Here is an 18,722-nt window from a genome sequence, read left to right on the forward strand (position 1 = left end):
TGACTGCTGTGAAGGGCCCTGGAGGCTGGATGGCAGCAGTTTTATCAGAAGCACAATTTATTTTCTATGTGCATCCCCAAGAGAGTGATCACATTATTGGTTTAGAATAATCATAAAGTTAATGGATATTGTTAGAAAGTTTTGCAGCTATATTGAGAGCTTACATAGCCACAATCTCTTTCCTCCCTTCTAATAGCCCATAAGGAGTGTATTGTTATTATCTCCACTTTATGAGCTAGGCACTAAGTCCTGGAAAAAGTAAGTTATTTGTCCTTATGCCTCAGCTACTAAGTAATAGAACAAGGTCCTTTGCCCAGGATGCCTAACTCTGTCTCACCTTTTACCTATCGTGACTTAGAGATCACTTTGTTCAACTTCCGTCTGCCTCCACCACATATTGGACAGATGGGTATCCCATCTACTCGAATATTCAATGTAGCCCATTCCAGGGTTGGACAGTCATAATTTAGTGTTAAATGTAATGGTAACCATTTTTTGAACTCATAATAGATACCGACCTATATACTCAATGCATATTGCTTTGAATCCTCTGATCAACTTCACATGGTTTAAATTTAAAGAAAATGAGTCTTACAGAGCTCAGGTGACTTGGGCAATGTCACCCAACCAGGAAGGAATGGAGCAGGGATTCACATTCAAGTCTGTTATATGACAGACTTCCTGTATTTATCTATAGCCTTACACTTCCTTCTTACGGTGAATGGAAATCATCTCTAATTGCCATATTGATGTCACAGTTCTGCCCTGTAAAAGCACAGGACAAGCCTGCTTGCTTTTTCACCAGTGTGTCCACCTGGCTGGTGCCAGAAGACATATTTGCCTTCCAAGTGTTTTCTCCTCCAGGTGCAGAATTTCCAGTCCCTCCATCTCTTCATAATGGGATCGACTCTCAGATGGTTCACGTTCCCACCATTCACCTTTTAACACAAAGCATAAAGTGGTAGAAAGAGTATGGGGCTTGAGGTCTAATAAAGCGGGCTCTTTTTCAGCTTGGAATTTAATAGCTACTTTCGTCACGTGGCTTCTGTGAGCCTCATCTATTACATGCAAATTCGACCTAATTCTCAAAGTTGTTTTAAGAATGTAGCATGTGAAATCAATGATGTGATATTTTCTTAGAAAAAGGTAGATAAAAATAGATAGATGTCCAAGGTAGCATTGTTTATAAAAGCCCAACAAATCAGAGGAAGCTATCCCTTAAAAGAGAAACAGAACCAACCTAAATATCCACAACAAGAGAATGGTTAGGTCACAGTAGTACATCAGTGTACTGGAATATTATATGGACATTAAAGTTTTTCTTGAAAAGAAATGGCTTTGATAGAATGCTAATTAAAATAATAGAGATATTAAACTTTATCTCTGGTATGATCTCAACTTCACAAGAAGTGAGACTAGAGTAAAACGTATTCCAACATTAACAGCAATTATCTTAATAATTATCTTAAGACAACAGACTTAAGTCTGTTGTATGTGTGTGCGTGTGTATATGTGTGTGTGTGTATGTACATATATATATATATATAAAAAATCCTTCTTTGCATTTTTCTATTTTCCAAATTTTCTGCAACGAGCATGAGTCCTTTTGAAAATCAATGCAAAATATGAGGCTCAGAGTGGGGCACAAAGAACACCCCCCAAAGAAGGCCTCACTGGCCTAAAGATCAATTCGTGCCTTTTCAAAACTCATTTGTTTTTTTGCAGTGTCAAAGTGCCATTTCAGCGTCTGTCCTCTGCTCACTCATCTCTTTTGGCTTCACTATCTTGATTTGACTGGGTTCAAAGAGGAAGCAAATACAATAGACTAAAGCCAGTCTTTAGGAACTGCCTGGGTTCATGCTGCAAATAGGATGTGCTGATATAGTCTTTAAAAAAAAAAACAAAACAAAACCCACAACACCAACAACCTCTTTAACATCTCAGTGAATAAGCAGCACAATGAGAAAATTACCTCCAAGGTGATATTCTGGCCATGTTCACCTGCTCCTGGAGCATCAGCTGTCCCGGGCATGCCAGGGCAGGGCAGGCTTCCAGATGAATGAATCTGGCCTAAGATGCCAGTGGGTAATCTGGGGACAATGTGTCTTACCAGGATGTCTCCTTAAGTTGCGTATTCTGTGTCCAAAAATATTTTAACTGATTGTCTCTGGAAAACTGCTGTCTCCTACCTTCTGGGAAGGGCAGTAGGGGAAAGGCAAGGTAACAGAATGTTTTCTGAAGTTGCTTCCACTCACATGTTCAGAAACTGTAGCAGCAAGCTGCGCCCTCTGTGAGTAAATGGTACTGAAAATGGCAGGACCTTTGCCTCCTTCCTGTCCTGCTCTTAGAGTGGCAAGCCTTGGGGCCTTACAACGCAACTATGTGAGAAGGGAAAGAGCATAGATAGTATGGGGTGCATCTCCTTTGTCGTTACTAAAGAGAAGGCATCAAGATCTTTCCAAGGTAATCCAGGCAGCAAGGCAGGATTAGAACCAAGCGTGCCTGGCCCCAGTTATCCTTTACAGCACTAGAGACAGAACCGGCGATCATCTGTTCCACAGTCCCTCCTGGAAATGCCAATGTCAGTACCACCTACCACCTATCCAGTATCTGCTGTGCACCAGGCACTGTGCAGAAATGTTGAAATCTGATTCCATCTGTTATGCGCTGCATTATGTTCCCCCCCAAATAAGTATGTTGAAGCCCTAACTCCTAGCACCCTAGAATGTGACTGTATTTGGAGAAAGAGTCTTTAAAAAGGTATTTAAAATGAGGTCATTAGAGTGGGCCCTAATCCAATATGACTGGTGCCCTCTGAGGACACAGAGGGAAGACCATGTAGGTCACCAGGAGAAGATGACTATCTATGAGCCAAGGAGAGAAGGCTCAGAAGAAGCCAACAGTGCCAACATCTTGATCTCAAACATCTAGCCTGGAGAACTGTGAGATCATAAAGTTTTGTTGTTTGAGTCACCCAGGTCTGTGATACTTTGCTATGGCAGCCCTAGCAAACTAATGTACCATTTTAGCCATAGCCTTGCCAGAAAGACCACTGGTCCCAAGTGACAAATGAAGAAACTCAGGTCCAGAGTGGTGATATAACTTGCCCAAAGTCACAGTTAATAAGAAGACTTTGATTAGAACTCGGTCTCATTGACCCCAAGGCCTGGGGCTTGACCTTTACTCTGAGAAGAAATGAATGTGAAAGTGCATTGCAAACTGTAAATAGTTATTAAACGAACACAACATCAGAAGGCATTGCTTCTTATTTCCACTATGGTAAAGTAACATTCTCTTTATAGGAAATTCCAGGTTGAACCTGGTCTTTCTTCCAGAAGGGCATTTCCTGGGGATACTTTGCCCTTTAATCCCAGGGGCCTATTTTCAGTTTAGAGAGGGTCTTCCCAAATAATCTAAGGTTGCAAGGCATTGTGAGGCAGCAATTTGGAGCTAGGACTCTGTTTCTCTCCATCTACTGGAGGCATGGGAGTGGGCAAATCACAGAGTCTCTCTGGGCCTTTGAGTCTGACCTTCATACATTTTGGATTGTTCTGCCAACTTCTGCTATCAAGTTCTCTGTGGGCATTTTAGTGAAGTACTCTTTTCCTGTACGCAACCCCATCTCACTACCAATCACAACATGCGTTTATTGTTCCCACCCTCTGCCCTTGCCTCCTTAATGGTGACTCATCCCTTAAATCATGGCTCAGCGATCACTTCCTCTGGGAAACCTTCCCAGCCTGGACCAGGACAGGTTAGCTCCAAAAAGGATGCATCCCTGCCAGAGCCTCAAACTCCACCTAGTATATGGTGAACTCTCAACAAATATTGGTGCATAAATTAATCTCCTCTTTTATTGCCCTGTCCTGTGCGTTCCTTTCACAGTCCTTATAATTTTTAAATTATGCAGTTGATTAATGTCTGTCTACCTGACCCCGACCACTAGACTGTAACTCCATGAGGGCAGGAGTGTTGTTTTGGCTCATCATTCCGTTCTAAGCACCTAGCAGTGTCCTCAAAATAGTAGGCACTTAAAAAATATTAACGGAATCAAATTAAAGTAAGGAGATAGGGAGGTTTTGATTCATCCAGAAGACATGTCACCCAAGTGAATTTCCAGGGCTTAGGAGAGCTCCCTCTACAACATTCATTAACACACTTTTTTTGTCCATCAGTCTTCTCTTGTGTCTGGCAATGCATTTACAAAATTGTTAAGAAATTATCTTGACCTCTATGTGGTCACGACCTGGAGGGAAAGGCTGGCATTGGAGGTGGTGGTAATAATTCAGTGCTCTAACTCCAGGCAGGAGCTGGGTTCTGAGCAAATGCACAGCTGCGTGCAATCCATGGAGGTGTCAAAGGATCAGGGAAGGCAGAGGGGAGGCAATTTTTGAGCAAAAATATTGAAGTCTGAGTAAGTGTACACTTAAGGGGAAAGGAGGGAAAATTCATGGTAGGCAGAGGAAACACTTAAGCAAAGGCCTAGCATGTTAAAGAATGTGGCTCGCTGGGGGACGAGCAATTAGCCTGCATTCCTGGAGCTCTGCTGTGTGGGGGAGGGGAGAGGAGTTGGGAGGTGAGGCTGGGAAGGTGGGGTGGACTCTCTGGAGACCTTTGTAAAAGGAGGGAAGAGCAGGTTGTCAGTCTTATCAAGCTGGGACTCAGCTTTTGTCCCCAGCACAGGCCCAGCTCCTTTGATCCGCAGCAAGGCCATTGTTTCCCCAGCAGTGCCCTCTCTGCTTCACAGGGGAAAATGTGGTCTTTGTTCTCCTGAGACTTTTTATCCAAGTCCTGCCCTGGTGGGGACAAGCTGGGAGGGGCTCCATGTGAGGATCCAGTCTCTGGCAGCTGGGGGACAAGGCCAGCCCCTGTACCCTTTCCTCTGCCTTGCGTGGGCTACACAAAGCCCTTAGAATCCTCTTGCTCAGTACAAATCATGCTGGGTTGGGGGTGGAGAGAGAATTGTGGGCAAACACTTTCAGCTTCTTTATTTTGAAAAACTGTTTTGTTTCCAGCTCAATCATAGTATAAATCAAGTGCAGTAAGTCCTGGTAAAAACCTGGGTTTGATCTTACCTGAACCACTTAATGGCTATGTCACCTTGGATAAGACATTTCACCTTTAGAGTCACAGTTACTTTCTCTGCAAAATCCAGGAAATAATACTATTTACTGCACAGCATTGTCATGAGGTTGGTGCATTCATTCATTCATTCATTCATTCATTCATTCATTCATTCATTATCTATTAAGCACCTACTCCATGTCAGGCACTGTGTAGTTCATTCTCCAGTGTTTCTTTACTGCCTAGGCACAGAGTAGGTGCTAGGCAGTAAAGAAACACTGGAGAATGAAATGGACTTGATTGTGCCCCACCCCCACCACCCCATGAAGCTTACAAGGGAAGGAAGACATTAAACATATGCTTGCACTTGTAAGTATTGCAAGAAGAAATACAGCTTGCTACGGGAGCACAGGACTTCACTGAGTCTTGGCTGGGGGTGGGACAATCAGGGAAAGGGCCCCCAGAAAAGCGATGCTCATGTTAAGATTTGAAAGACATGGATAAAAAGAGCCTGGTCCATGAGAGATGGTCCAAAAATATTAGTTCCCACCCCCTGTGCCTTGGATCAGATCCCTCACCAACACCTGCTGGGTGTGAGTGGGCTTAAGAAGCTCCCCCTCCCCTCTAGGGAAGTTAGCTGAAAAGAAGTGGATTCTGGGAATTGCTTCCAGGGGCCTGGAAATTGATGAAGACACATACAAGGGAATGAACATGGGGCCAGCTGTGACATTTTCTGTGTGCCTTAATGAGAAGTGCTAGGGCTGTACTACCCGGAGCTGAACTCTTGGCCCAGCTTGCCAGGCTGGAGGAGGAGGGAGAGATGCTTCACAGACTGCAGCGCTTTGTGAGGGGAAAACAAATGGGTCTGTAACTTGATCGAGGCAGAGGGGAGGCTGCCAGAGCTGTGAGCCTGAAGAATAGCTTTCAGAGGAGCGTCGGGGGAGGAGGCAGCCTCTTCCCTCAAGCTAGGGGATGTGCAGAGCAGAGCTGGCTCTTGGAGCGTCCCCAAATCCGGATGTGTGGGCCATGCTGCTCTGGGCACCCCTGGGCTGAGTTACTCACCTATATCCAGTACTTTGTATGAGCCAGGGACATTTACAGAGGGTATCAGAGTTAGTCCTTGCAGCAACCCTAGTTGGTGGGGGGTACTTCTACCCCAGTTTTGCAGATGAGAAAACTGAGGTTCAGATAAGTCAAGTAACTTGCCTGAGGCCACACAGCTAGTGAGTGGTGAAGGTGAGATCTATATTTAGTTCAGTATGACTTTAAATCCACCTTCTTCCTTATATATCATGCTGCTAGATAATTTTTCGATCAATATTTCCCTCTGAATTTTTAAAATGTAATAATGATAAGAGTCCCTTGTCTGTAATATGCCTAACAAAGCACTCTTGCAAATGCCATGATGCTTGCCCTGTGAGTTGAAATGTTTTTATCCTCAGATTAGAGATGAGGAAATGGAAGGCCAGCGAACCTGGTGGATCTCTTAATGCCACATAGCAAGGAAGTCAGGGAGCTGGGTAGATACCAAATCTCTTGCACTTTCCACTACTATCTTGAGACCCAGGTGGGCTCTTCAAGGTATCCGCTGACATCCAGACCTTCTCCTGATTCTTAAAATTAAAAGCCCAAGCACAGTTTGTTTTTCTAACAGACTCAGAGTGTTCACTCTTTCTGACTCTTGATAAAGCCAGCAGTCAAAATCCCCTTTCCTAGGGCCCCTCCTTCTGAGAAAGGGATGGTTAGCCATGTGTATTTTTCACTGGGGCTCCCACAAAGAATGTGCATATAATATGAAACATATGTCATCTGTGCTTGTGGGAGTGCCCCCACCCCGTGCCCTTCCCTGCACAGCTGGGAGCCCCATCTGCAGGAGCCCTGTGCAGGGGGATGGAACCATACACACCTAGAGAGGGGCCCGCCAGACCTGCCCGCCTCCTGCAGGCAGAACTGGGTACCGATCCCCTCTGCTCTCCTCAGTTCTCCATGGGAGTCCTGGTCTCACTGTGTTTCCATTCTTGGCAAAGAACTGTGGAGCTGGGATTCAAATCAGGTGTGTCTGAGGTCAAGCGTGAAACGTACCTAGCATGGGCTACAGACATATCGGTGGATGAATTAAAGAATGAATTGGGGAAGAACACTTCTGCCTCTGGTCTCCATGCAGTAGGTGCTCTTTAAAGTTTATTGGAGGAAAGAAGAAGTACACTATGATGGGTGAGCTTCATAGTGGGTGTGTTTCTGGAGAACTCTGGAGCTAAAGGAAGCACATTGCTATTTTGTCCTTTCCCTTTTTAGAAGATAGATTGTCAGGCACAGTGGTTCTTGAACTTGAGGTGTATTGGCATCACCTGGAGGGCTAGTTAAAGTACAGATTGCTGGCCGCACACTGGTCTTTCAGATTCCACAGGGCCAGGAGTGGGGCTGGAGAATTTGCATTTTTAACAAGTTTTCATATGATGTGATGCTGTTGGTTTAGGGCCACACTTTGGGAATTACTGGTCTGTAGGAAGAAGGATAGAATGGTGGGTGAGAGCTTGTGAGAAGGAAGGATAAGAAATGAGATTATACCATGCTTAGAGTCAACATTCTAAAACTCAAACTTGGAGACATGACTCAGGTGCTCAAATATCTCCCTGGCTTCCCACTGCCTTACAGCTGGGCTCTGCTTTGGTCCCCAGCCTCATGGCCTCCACTCCCCTCTTGGACTCCTTATCGCATGTCATGAGCTTCTCATCCTTCCCCTAATGCAGTGGTCCTTTTGTTCCTTTCCTACCTTTGCACATGCTGCTGCTTCTACCTTGGTGACCCCAGTCCTCTTTTCTAAACCTGGAAAACTCCTTTTCTAAAAGAACCCATCAACTGCCACCTCCTCTGAGAAGCCTTCCTTGATACTGTTAAATGAAGTTTTAGCTTCCTTCCCTGTACTTCTACAGCAATAAGGTTGTATCTCTACTCATGGCTTCATCCCGTATACTGCAGTTGTTTCTTGCCTCTTTTAGCCTGGAATCTTCTTGAGAGCAGGAACTTTAGTCTTATTTATCATTCTATCCCAGGACCTAGCCAGGGCCTGACGTATAGTAGGCACTGGATAAATGCTTGTGGACAAAATGGGTCGATGATAATGTCTGTTGTGCGTCTGTTATGAGTTCAGTGCAGGGTGAAGCAGTAGAGAGTAGGATAATCCACGGTAGGCCATTCATGCAGCTGCCCTGGGGAGGCACTGTCCTGGGTGCTGGGGATCTCTCTCTGAAGAATGGGAGAGACAAGCCCTGGCTCACATACAGTTTCTTGCAAAAGCCGGAGAAAGGCATAGGCTGGTTAATTTCAGCAGGGATAAGTGCAGTCATGGGGGAAACACAGGGTGTCAAGGGAACTCATAACAGTGGCACCTCCACCTCATCTGAGCGGGATTGGAGGTGAGGATCAAGGAGGTGACATCTCAACTGAGACCTGAAGGAGGAAGATGAGGAAGGAAAGCCAGAGCATGGCACATTTGGGGAACTGAAATTGTCAGGGTGGTGCACACAGATGGAGTGGCCTTGACTGGAGCATGAAAGTGTGGCTAGATTCGGAGCAGGTGGGGGTGAGGGCAGATGCGGGGACGCCCTCTGAGAATGATAATATGGGGGAAGTGGGAGACCAGGTGGTCCTTGCTGAGAGAGGTGAGAAGAACACAACAGAAAAAGAAAATAAAACACAGAAGAAAGAAAGCGACTCTCATGGTGCGGTCTAGTCTGAAGACATCTTGAGGGCATGAGGTCAGTGCAGACCGACATCACCAGCACAGGCTTCTTGGAAGTGCAGTTATCAAGGATGGGAGGATTTGGAAGGTGAAATCAAGAAGGGGAAGCAGTGGGTAGAGGAGGACCTGAAGGAAGGTACAGGGGCAGTGCTGAGCAAACAGAATGGGAGCTCAGGAGGCCAGGCTGGCAGAGCTAAGCAGACAGAAACAACCCTCTTCATCAGGTTGCCTGTACTTTCCAATCCACAAAGCCCTGCAAGCACAAGTACACAGCCCAGACAGCCCTGACAGGGCAGGGATCACCTTTCCATGTTCCAGAGGAGGCAACCAGCACAGGGGGTTGTGGGAGTTACAGGAGGGAAGTCACAGGATCATGCGGTTTGGTGGTTTGTTCTCTTGCGAGGGGTTGACCTTTCCCCAGCTTTAAAAGCCCTATGCCAGCAGCTTTTCCAGGGGTGAACAATGCAGGCTACTCCTTGGCAGGCATCATGGTTTCTCTCTCATCTGATTATTTTTTCCTGTTCCAGTTAGCACTTAAAAACACCACGAACACAGAAATCACTCTTGCCCTCCTTAAGCCCTTTACCTGCGCCGTCTCGTCTCTCTGGTTCCCTGAAAGGAATTAGGCTTTCTGGGCAGCCATCGGGGAAGGGAGGGAGCATTGAAAGCTCCTGGTATGTTAGGATCATGCTAGGCATGTTGATACATGAGGTCCCATTTAGTCTTTACCGCCAATGGCTGAGGGGATTTATAGACAAAGTCACTGAAGCTCAGAGAGATGAAGCCCTTTGCCTGAGCTCACATTGTTAGGTGGTGGATCCAATCCCAGATCTGCTTGAGTTCAAAAGAACAGAATAAACAATACAAGTCGGTAGAAAAAGCTCGGAAACCAGAGTCTCTACCTGAGGATCAGTGTTGGGTGGAGAATAGTTCCAGAACGTGATATGCTCTTTCATGGGTTCATCCCTATTCACACGCCGATCTCCATCTTGTACTTTCCAACCTCCTCTACCCACAAGCCCCTGTTCATCTTTTAAGCAATCTGAAGATCCCTCCCTCCCTCTGCCTGTGTTAGGCGCTCCTTTTCCAACCTCCAATTTCTTTGTGCTTATCAAAATATAGAATGTAGCACCATCTCTTATAATGGATGTTTTCCTGGGCTTGTTTCAGTGGAGTACAAACTCCCAGAAGCAGGGTTTGTGTGAATCTCTGAATTATCTGCCTATGACAGCACTTGGCATACAGAAGGTGCCTCAGTAGATTCTTGTTGAATGAATGAATGGACAAGTGAAAGAGTATATCTTGTCCTGAGATTCTTTTCACCACAGTTGATCTAGTAGTCCCACCCTCCATATTAGCCCCGATGAAATTCACAGAGGTGAAGTGACACGAGCAACATCCCAAAAGTAGCCAGATGAAAGCCAGCCAAAATGAAACGAAATAAGCAACAACAGCAACTAACGTCCTTTGTCCCCCAACACTTTGTAATGCTCAACCACCCAGATCTTTCATCCAGAACTCATGTGTTCTCTATCAGCCCTGGAATTGTAACCGAGATTGGTAGCTGCCTACCAATATTCATTCTCTTCTTCTTGCTCACTAATGTAAATGAATTGGGGCTTGCAGTGTGCTCAGTTTAAGAAGCACATTTTCTAGCTTCCTTAGCAGCAAGGTGTGGTACTGGGATTAAGTTCTAGCCAATGAGATATAAAAAGTTTTGGGGTGGAATGTTGGCGAAACCACCTTGAGAAGGAGGGTGTGGGGGAGACGACAGATACAGCAGACCCTTCCTTCCTTCCTTCCTTCCTTCCTTCCTTCCTTCCTTCCTTCCTTCCTTCCTTCCTTCCTTCCTTCCTTCCTTCCTCCCTCCCTCCCTTCCTCCCTCCCTCCCTTCCTCCCTTCCTCCCTCCCTCCCTACTTCCCCTCCCTCCCTCTCTCTCTTCCTTCCTTCCTTCCTCTCTCTCTTCCTTCCTTCCTTCCTCCCTGTCTCCCTCCCTGTCTCCCTCCCTCCTTCCCTCTCTCTGTCTCTCTTTCTCTCTTTCTTTCTCTCTTTCTTTCTTTCTTTCTTTCTTTCTTTCTTTCTTTCTTTCTTTCTTTCTTTCGTCTTCTTTTCTTTCTTCTTTTCTTTTCTCTCTTCCTTTTAGAACATGGCACAGTGATAAAGTCATAGATGCAATCTTGGATCATGAGGTAACCATGAAGGTGGACCTGTGCTGAGGATGGAGAAGCTGAAAGACAGAAATAACTTGGTTTCCTAAAGACCATGGAGCCCTGGATTGCTCACTTCTAGACTTTTTTTTTTTTTTTTTAAAGAATCCAACTCTTATTCTGTCACTCAGGCTAGAGGGCAGTGGCCTGATCATAGCTCACTACAGCCTTCAACTCCTGGACTTGAGCAATTTTCCCTCCTTAGCTTCTTTAGTGGCTGAGTCTATAGGTGCACACCACCACACCCAGCAAATTTTATTATTTTTTTGTAGAGATGGGGTCTATTATGTTGTCCAGGCTGGTTTGGAATTTCCAGCCTCAAGCGATCCTCCACCTTGGCCTCCCAAAGTGCTGGAATTATAGGTGTGATTGGCCTGAGGCTATTTTTAGAAATACAATCCCGAAAGCTGCCAGCAGTGGAGCCTGGCTGAGTGGGTGTCCTGCAGGTCCGAGAATGATTCGCAGCTGTGGAGCTCCTGGATCATTCATCAGCACCACCTAAGACCCTGCTGTATCCAATAGGAACAGGGTAGAACTTGGACACTGTGGGTGTGGGAGCAAGGGGTTCGTGTCTCAGTTCCTCCCATGACGGTCTATGACTTTTTCGGCTGATCTCAGCTCATTGCACTTTGAGGCTTGAATGGATTTTAGAGAACCCAGATGGAGTCTGTGTTGGACACTGAGAGTTGCCTACCCAACAACTGTTTCCACATTCTTGCTTATGAGAACACTGATTCTGCTGCTCTTTGTGGTAATTCCTTTTCTCTTTCTCTGATTTGTTTAGGTAGAGGCGTGTGGTCCCTTTCTTGCCTCAACACCTCCCCCACCACCATGAAATACCAGGGGCACATCTGGGAAAGTTTTCCTTATTCTTTTCTTAAGGAGAAGTCCAAGACCAACACTTTCCTCCTCTTGCCTTTGGGCATTACTGTGAGGGTGTGAAGTCTGGAGCCTTAGGAGCCATCTTGACAGCATCAAAGAATCACACAGAAAGTGGTGTGTGACCCTGACACCTTTGAGACATTGTAATACCCAACGGGGGTCCCCTCCATCTGGACTACTTACTATGTCAAATAATAGATATTATTATTGGTTATTATTTATTTATTTATGCAGCCATAAGCAGCCTGACTTACTAAGCTGACTTAATCTAAGCTCCATATTTGACATATGGGAAGAATGAGGCTCAGAGAGAAAAAGCAAATTGCCCGAGGTCACACTGTGGGTATGACAGTGTCAGCCTAGAATCTTTTCTCCTACCTTCCTCTCTCATGGTGAAAGAAATTTGTTTCCTGCATATTACATGGATTACCTCAAGAATCACGTGAGATTCCACATGTATTTGGGATAAATGGAGACCATCTTAATTGTTCTTTCCTTTTGCCTCACTACATTTAGATTGCTATAACAAAATGCCTTAGACTTGGCAATTTATAAACAACAGAAATTTATTGCTTATAGTCTGGAAGCTGGGAAATCTAAGACCAAAGCACAAATAGATTCGGTGACTGGTGAAGGCCTGTTCTTCATAGATAGCGGCTTCTTGCTGAATCCTCACATGACAGAAGGGGCAAACAAGCTCTCTTAGGCCTCTTTTATATGGGCACTAATCCCACTTATGAGGGCTCCTCCCTCATGACCTAATTACCTCTCAGATATCCCATCTGCCAACACCACTGTACTGAGGATTAAGTTTCAATGTGTGAAATCTGGAGGCACAGAAGCACTCAGAAAACAGCACCTTTCTTTCTACGTGGGGAGTCAGAGACATGAGTTTCAGTCCAAATCTACTATGGTGAGCATAATCCTTCACGATGATGTAAACAACAATCACTCCTATATTAGTCCGTTCTCACATGCTCTACAGAAATACCTGAGACTTGGTAATTTATAAAGGAAAGAAGTTTATGCCAGGCTCAGTGGCTCATGCCTATAATCTCAGCACTTTGGGAGGCCAAGGTGAGTGGATCACTTGGGGTCAAGAGTTCGAGACCAGCCTGGCCAACATGGTGAAACTCCATTTCTACTAAAAATGCAAAAATTAGCCGGGCATGGTGGTTGGTGCCTGTAATCCCAGCTACTCGGGAGGCTGAGGTGGGATAATTGCTTGAACCGAGAGGTGGAGGCTGCACTCCAGCCTGGGTGATAGAGCGAAACCCCATCTGAAAAAAATGATAATAAAAAATAAAAGAAGAAACGAAGTTTAATTGGCTCATGGTTCGGCAGGCTGTACAGAAAACATAGTGGCTTCTGCCTCTGGGGAGGCCTCAGGAAACTTCCAATCCATGGTGGAAGGCAAAGCGAGAGAAGGCGTTTTACATGGCTGGAGTGTGAGGAAGACAGTGAAGCGGTGGTGCCACACAGTTTAAAACAACCAGATCTCATGAGATCCTACTATCGTGGTGACAGCACGGGTGGGTGGGGGGGAGGTGAAGGGAGATGGGTTAAATCATGAGAAACTGCCCCCATGATCCAATCACCTCCCACCCAGGCCCCACCTCCAGCACTGGGGATTATATTTCAACATGAGACTTGGGTGGGAACACAGATCCAAACCATATCGCCCCTCAAATTTACTTAATATAGCATGGTAACATTGACAAAGTTTTCCATATCTATTATTTCATATAATTCTCACAACATTACAGAGTGTGCTAGGCTAGGATTATTATCCCCATGTTTCAGATGAGGACTCTGAGGATCAGAGAGGCTAAGTGAACCACCTGAGGAAGAGCCAGTCTTTGAAACTGAGGGGTGAGTAGAGTAACTACAGGTCTACACCAGAGAGTTACACTGTCAGTGTTCTTTATTTCTTACAAACACTTTTCTCCCTCTAAGGTCTAGGTTAAGACCCCCCATGACACTGCAAAGTAGACCAAGCAAGTACCTCTATCTCCATTTAACAGATCAATAACTAGAGCTTTGGAGACATGAATGATGTGTCTGAGTTCACAGAGCCAAAAAGTTGTCCTCTTTGCATGATTCCAAAGCATTTTCTACAATCATCCTCCATATGAATATCTGGCCTTGTGTTGGGCAGGGCAGATAGGTCCTCCCTGTATAAGTCATGTGTCCCAAGGGCAGAGAGAGGCCAAGCAACTTGGTTGAGATGACTGTGCGGATAGAAAAAATAAGAATCTGGGTTTCCTGACTCCCGGTCTGTTGCTCCTCTTTTCTCTTCCAACTTCCACAGCCATAGGTGATATTGGCCTTTGTTACCTCTCATCATATAATCCAAAATGGAATCATACTTTCTTTCTTTCTGTTCTCTTTTTTTTTCTTTTTGAGATGGAGTCTTGCTCTGTCACCCAGGCTGGAGTGCCACTGCACTCCACGATCTTGGCTCACTGCAACCTCCGCTTCCTGGATTCAAGCCATTCTCCTGCCTCAGCCTCCCCAGTAGCTGGGATTACAGGCACCCACCACCAAGCCCAACTAATTTTTGTATTTTTAGTAGAGACGGGGTTTTACCACGTTGACCAGGCTGGTCTTAAACTCCTGACCTCGTGATCTGCCTGCCTCAGCCTCCCAAAGTGCTGGGATTACAGGCGTGAGCCACCACACCCAGCCACTTTCTTTCATCTCTTCTGGAAATACACCCCTCTTATCCATGGCTATGTCCTATTTCCTGGAACATTGTCTGGCTCAATACATATTAGTTGGATGAATGAATGAATCTCTGAATTCCAATCAAATACTTACTGATGGTTAGTCACCTGGCAGGCCTTGGGAGAGGTTGACAGGGGCAAGCTCAGCAGTAACAAAAATTTACCTTTGAGTCTCACTGTCCCCACTGGTCTTTGGCCTCATGGGCTTCCTTTGGCATCCTAGGCATGGTTCAGACGTAAGACACGCTGGCAGCCGCATCTCCAGCCCCGATGAGCTTAGAATAAGCACTGCTCTCCATGTAGCCTAAAGATATATTCATCCAATCTATTTATTCATGTATTTATTAATTCCACTAATTCATTCACTTATGCAACAAACAGCGCTAGTACTGGACCATGGGGATAAGAAGACAGAGAGTTCCTGCCTGCGAGTTCTCCATAGCTTAGTAGGGCCACAAGTATAAGCAGATATGAAAACAGTGAGATAAATGGCCACTACAGAAGTAAGCACAGGGTGCCATGGGGGTAGGGAGGAGGGATGCCAAGGAATATTTCATATGCACCTAGAGTTGCCATTTATACAGAGCTTTCTGTGTGCCAAGTACTGTGCCAAGCCTTTACATTCATTTTTCCAATTTACTTCTCATAACAAACCTATGAAGAAGGTGCTTGCTGTCCTGTTCATTTTACAGATGGGCAAACTGAGACTCAGAAATGGACAGTGACTTTCCCAAGGTCATAGAGCTTATATATGTGAGTGTTGAGATTTGACTCTAATGTCAGGGCTCCTAGCAACTGTTCTGTATGCCCCCTGTGCCGATCACCTCCTTTGCTAGTGAGGTTCCACTTCAGTTACATCTTGAAGGGTAAGCGTGAATCCGCTGGGCAAATTGGCTGCTGTCAGCATGATGGTGGTAGGAACTGTAGAGTGTGACGATATGGTTCGGAGGTTGAAAAAAGGCATTTTAGACAAAAGGGGACAACATGGGCAAAGAAACTAGGGTTGAAAACAGCATTGTGTCTAGGGCAAACAAATGGAAGGTGGTTTCTTCTCACCCATCTTAGTGGAGAAATTCTACAGGGGATCTGTAACCTTGACAATCCATTGCAATCAGAACCTTTGGGTGACTGCTGAGTCTTTAGACATCACACAGGAAAATCTTGGTGGAAAGAAAAATTATATCTGGCCCTTGTGAATTTTGTAGTTTTGGGCCAGGAAGACTAAAAAACAATCTCATTTCTGGTCTCAGTAAGCTGAGTGAGAGTGTGGGTCTGCCCAGTGGCTGAGTGGGCAAGTGAACTGGCTGGGTTAGCTGTTGCTGTTGGGGAGGGGGAGTTTCTATTTCTTCCTCTCCCCTTCCCATCTTCTTGCTTTCCACATATACTCACTGAACGCTCCCTGTGTGTCTAGTTTGGTGCCATGGTAGATACGTGGATGAAGTAGCTCTGACCCTTGCCCTCTAAGTATCTACAGTCTAGGAGGGAAAATGGAACATTTTGATAGATATGTTCATGGATATGCTAATATTGACAGATATGTTAATATCTGTTGATATGTTCCATTTCCCTTCCTAGACTGTAGATAATGATGAGAAGATTGCATCATTTACAAAGTACATTTAGTTGGATATACATATTTAGGAACCCATGTGTGGCCAGGTGTGGGAAAGCAGAGATAAATGTTGCAGAATCCCTGTTTCCAAGAAGCTGAGTTACAGGAGAGGAACTCCTGAAGCAGAGTGGTACGGGGGAAGCATGTGCAAAGCACCGAGGAGCACAGAGGAAGGAGGAGGAGTCAGAGAAGCCACAGACATGATTGGTCCTTTGAGCCAGGCCTTTATCCAGCCAGAGACAATCCCATTAATATTTCATTTTGAGGGTCATTGAAGAAATAAAATTTGGATTGATTATTTCAGAATCCTTCATGACTCTGTGAAATCCATACAATGAGCTCCATTTTTCTGTTGAAGGAACGGAGGCCCAGAGCAGTGAAGTGACTCATCAAGGTCACACAGCTGACACATGGCCAAGCTGGGCCAACGCAGGTCTTTTGACTCATGTTCTTTCTGAGACAGCCCACTGCCTCTACAAGGGAGAGAGTGACAAGTGCCTTGTGCCATGCACCATCTACTTTTAGCTCCTTCCTTGGACCAAGGCCCAGAAAGTGCCCCATTGTGTCACATCTGTTCAAGCCTGTGGCTGATCTGTGGGCTCTGGCTTAATCCGGTAGAAGGATTTAGTAACACAGGTTGCCTGGCCTCTCAGTGGGAGAGCTGGTTAATCTCCCACAATCCCGGTTGTTCCAGCTCCTTCCCTTAGTTACGCTGATTGGAGTGAGGTTTGGAGCCCCATTTTGGGGTCTTTGAAAAGTGAATGGCAGCAGTCACTCTGAAGCTTTCCCTGAAGATGCATTGAGGTTCAGAGCTTAAATGGGGCACAGGGCAAAGCTGCCTTGTCCCAGGCAGTGAGGCATACAAAAGTGGGTGGGGGTTCTCTGAAGCAGTTGCAAAAAAGGGAAGGAAAGGGCATCTACACTGACTGAGTTAGCACATTGTGCTAAATATTTTACATACATTTGAGAGGAAACATTTGCCACCAAAGGACATGAAGATTTTGCAGGAAGCTTCAAAGACTCATCTTGATGATATAGTCACTTCCTTGTCATTTTTTTCTGCTAGAAGAGCAATCTCCTTCAAATGACATAGGTGAAAGCATCCTGCTCCATGCCCATCTGGAAGCCTCTCACTCATGTTTCACAGATGGATGGGAGGAAAGTGGTGCGGAGATGTCAAGCAAGATCACAGAATTAGTCATTGCAGAAGAGACTTGAATTTAGGGCTTGGACTCCAGGACAGCATGTGGAATAAAGGGAACACTTATAAGGCCACTGAGTCCTTAGGAGGAGGGTAGAGTTGGCGGTTCATGCCCAATACATGGGCATGTTTGCTGAATGTATACAATCCAGATGAGATGGGTGGGGACAAAGAGACTGCCTGGCCCAGCGCTGGGTTCTGTGGTCAGGCGCGCTCACAGAGACATGGCTACAGCTCCCACTTTTTCTAGAGGAGCCAGTCAGGTCCCAGCTCTGGAGGGCAAAGGTCATTTCTCTGAGAGAATGACCTCTTTCTCTAAAGAAGCTCCTTCTTTTAGAACAGTGGCTACTCCAGCCCCAGCCACTGAATACAACTGAACCAAGAAATAAATGGTTCTCATGGCCAGGGAGACGCTTCTACACAGTTTAATTTGGCATAATTATACATTCCCTCAATAGGTTTTATGTGCATTGTTGTTTCAGCAAAAAATTGTTTGAGTATAAAAAGTTTTTTATTATAAAGAAAAATCTTTTTTTGTTTGTTTGTTTTTTTCAAGGTCTTTATCATCCCCCAGGGCTGGTTCTTTCCCACATTCGTCACAGACACATCCTGGGGTTGCTTTCCCTCCTTTCCTAATTCATGCTTTGAAGAGGGAGGGAAGCCTAAATGAGATGGTATGACGCTAGGGGCTGTGAAGGCCAGAGGAAGGCCAGATCAATGGTGAAGGGAGAAGTGTGCCTCCTTGAAATGGAGATGATGTCAGCCTCCCTGAGCCAGGCTGCGTCTGGTCAAGGACACAGACACTGTATGCTGGCAGACATACTGTACCCCCAAGGCTTCTTGGGAGCACTAGCTTTGGAGTCTGCTTACTCAGGACTCACATCTTGGGTCGGCCACTTGCTAGCTGTGTGACATTTGACAAGGTGCTCAACCTTGCCCTTTCCTTCAGTGTCGTTTGCTTCCCAAACTGAGGTGCAGATATTCCTGGGAGAAGTATGTCACTGCTGGAGGATATAAAGTCACTCAATCATTAAACATGGTGTTTGCTAATGAAGCGCCAGTTTTACCAAAACATTGGTGGTGGTGGTGGTGTGTATGTACCTTGGCAATAATAATATAATATTTACATTAAAACAAATGCAGCTATTCAGTGGAAGAGAAAATCAAATGCTCATGAATTTTAAGGTTGAACAGGGAGCTTTGAAGCCTCGTAATGTTTGCCTTGGCCTGCTTTTGCCTGTATATTCTCTCTTGGTGCTTACCCATTCTCTCTTTTTCCCGATTTCA

General features: G+C 45.4%; 1 protein-coding gene across 1 annotated transcript in view; it reads left to right on the top strand.

Annotated features, from left to right (window-relative positions):
• Positions 1-18,722, top strand: part of LOC106998852 (uncharacterized) — a 93,520-nt gene that overhangs the window by 45,224 nt on the left and 29,574 nt on the right. The window lies entirely within an intron of this gene.

The sequence above is a fragment of the Macaca mulatta genome, chromosome 1 (genome assembly GCF_049350105.2).
Source record: "Macaca mulatta isolate MMU2019108-1 chromosome 1, T2T-MMU8v2.0, whole genome shotgun sequence".
Taxonomy (NCBI): Eukaryota; Metazoa; Chordata; class Mammalia; order Primates; family Cercopithecidae; genus Macaca; species Macaca mulatta.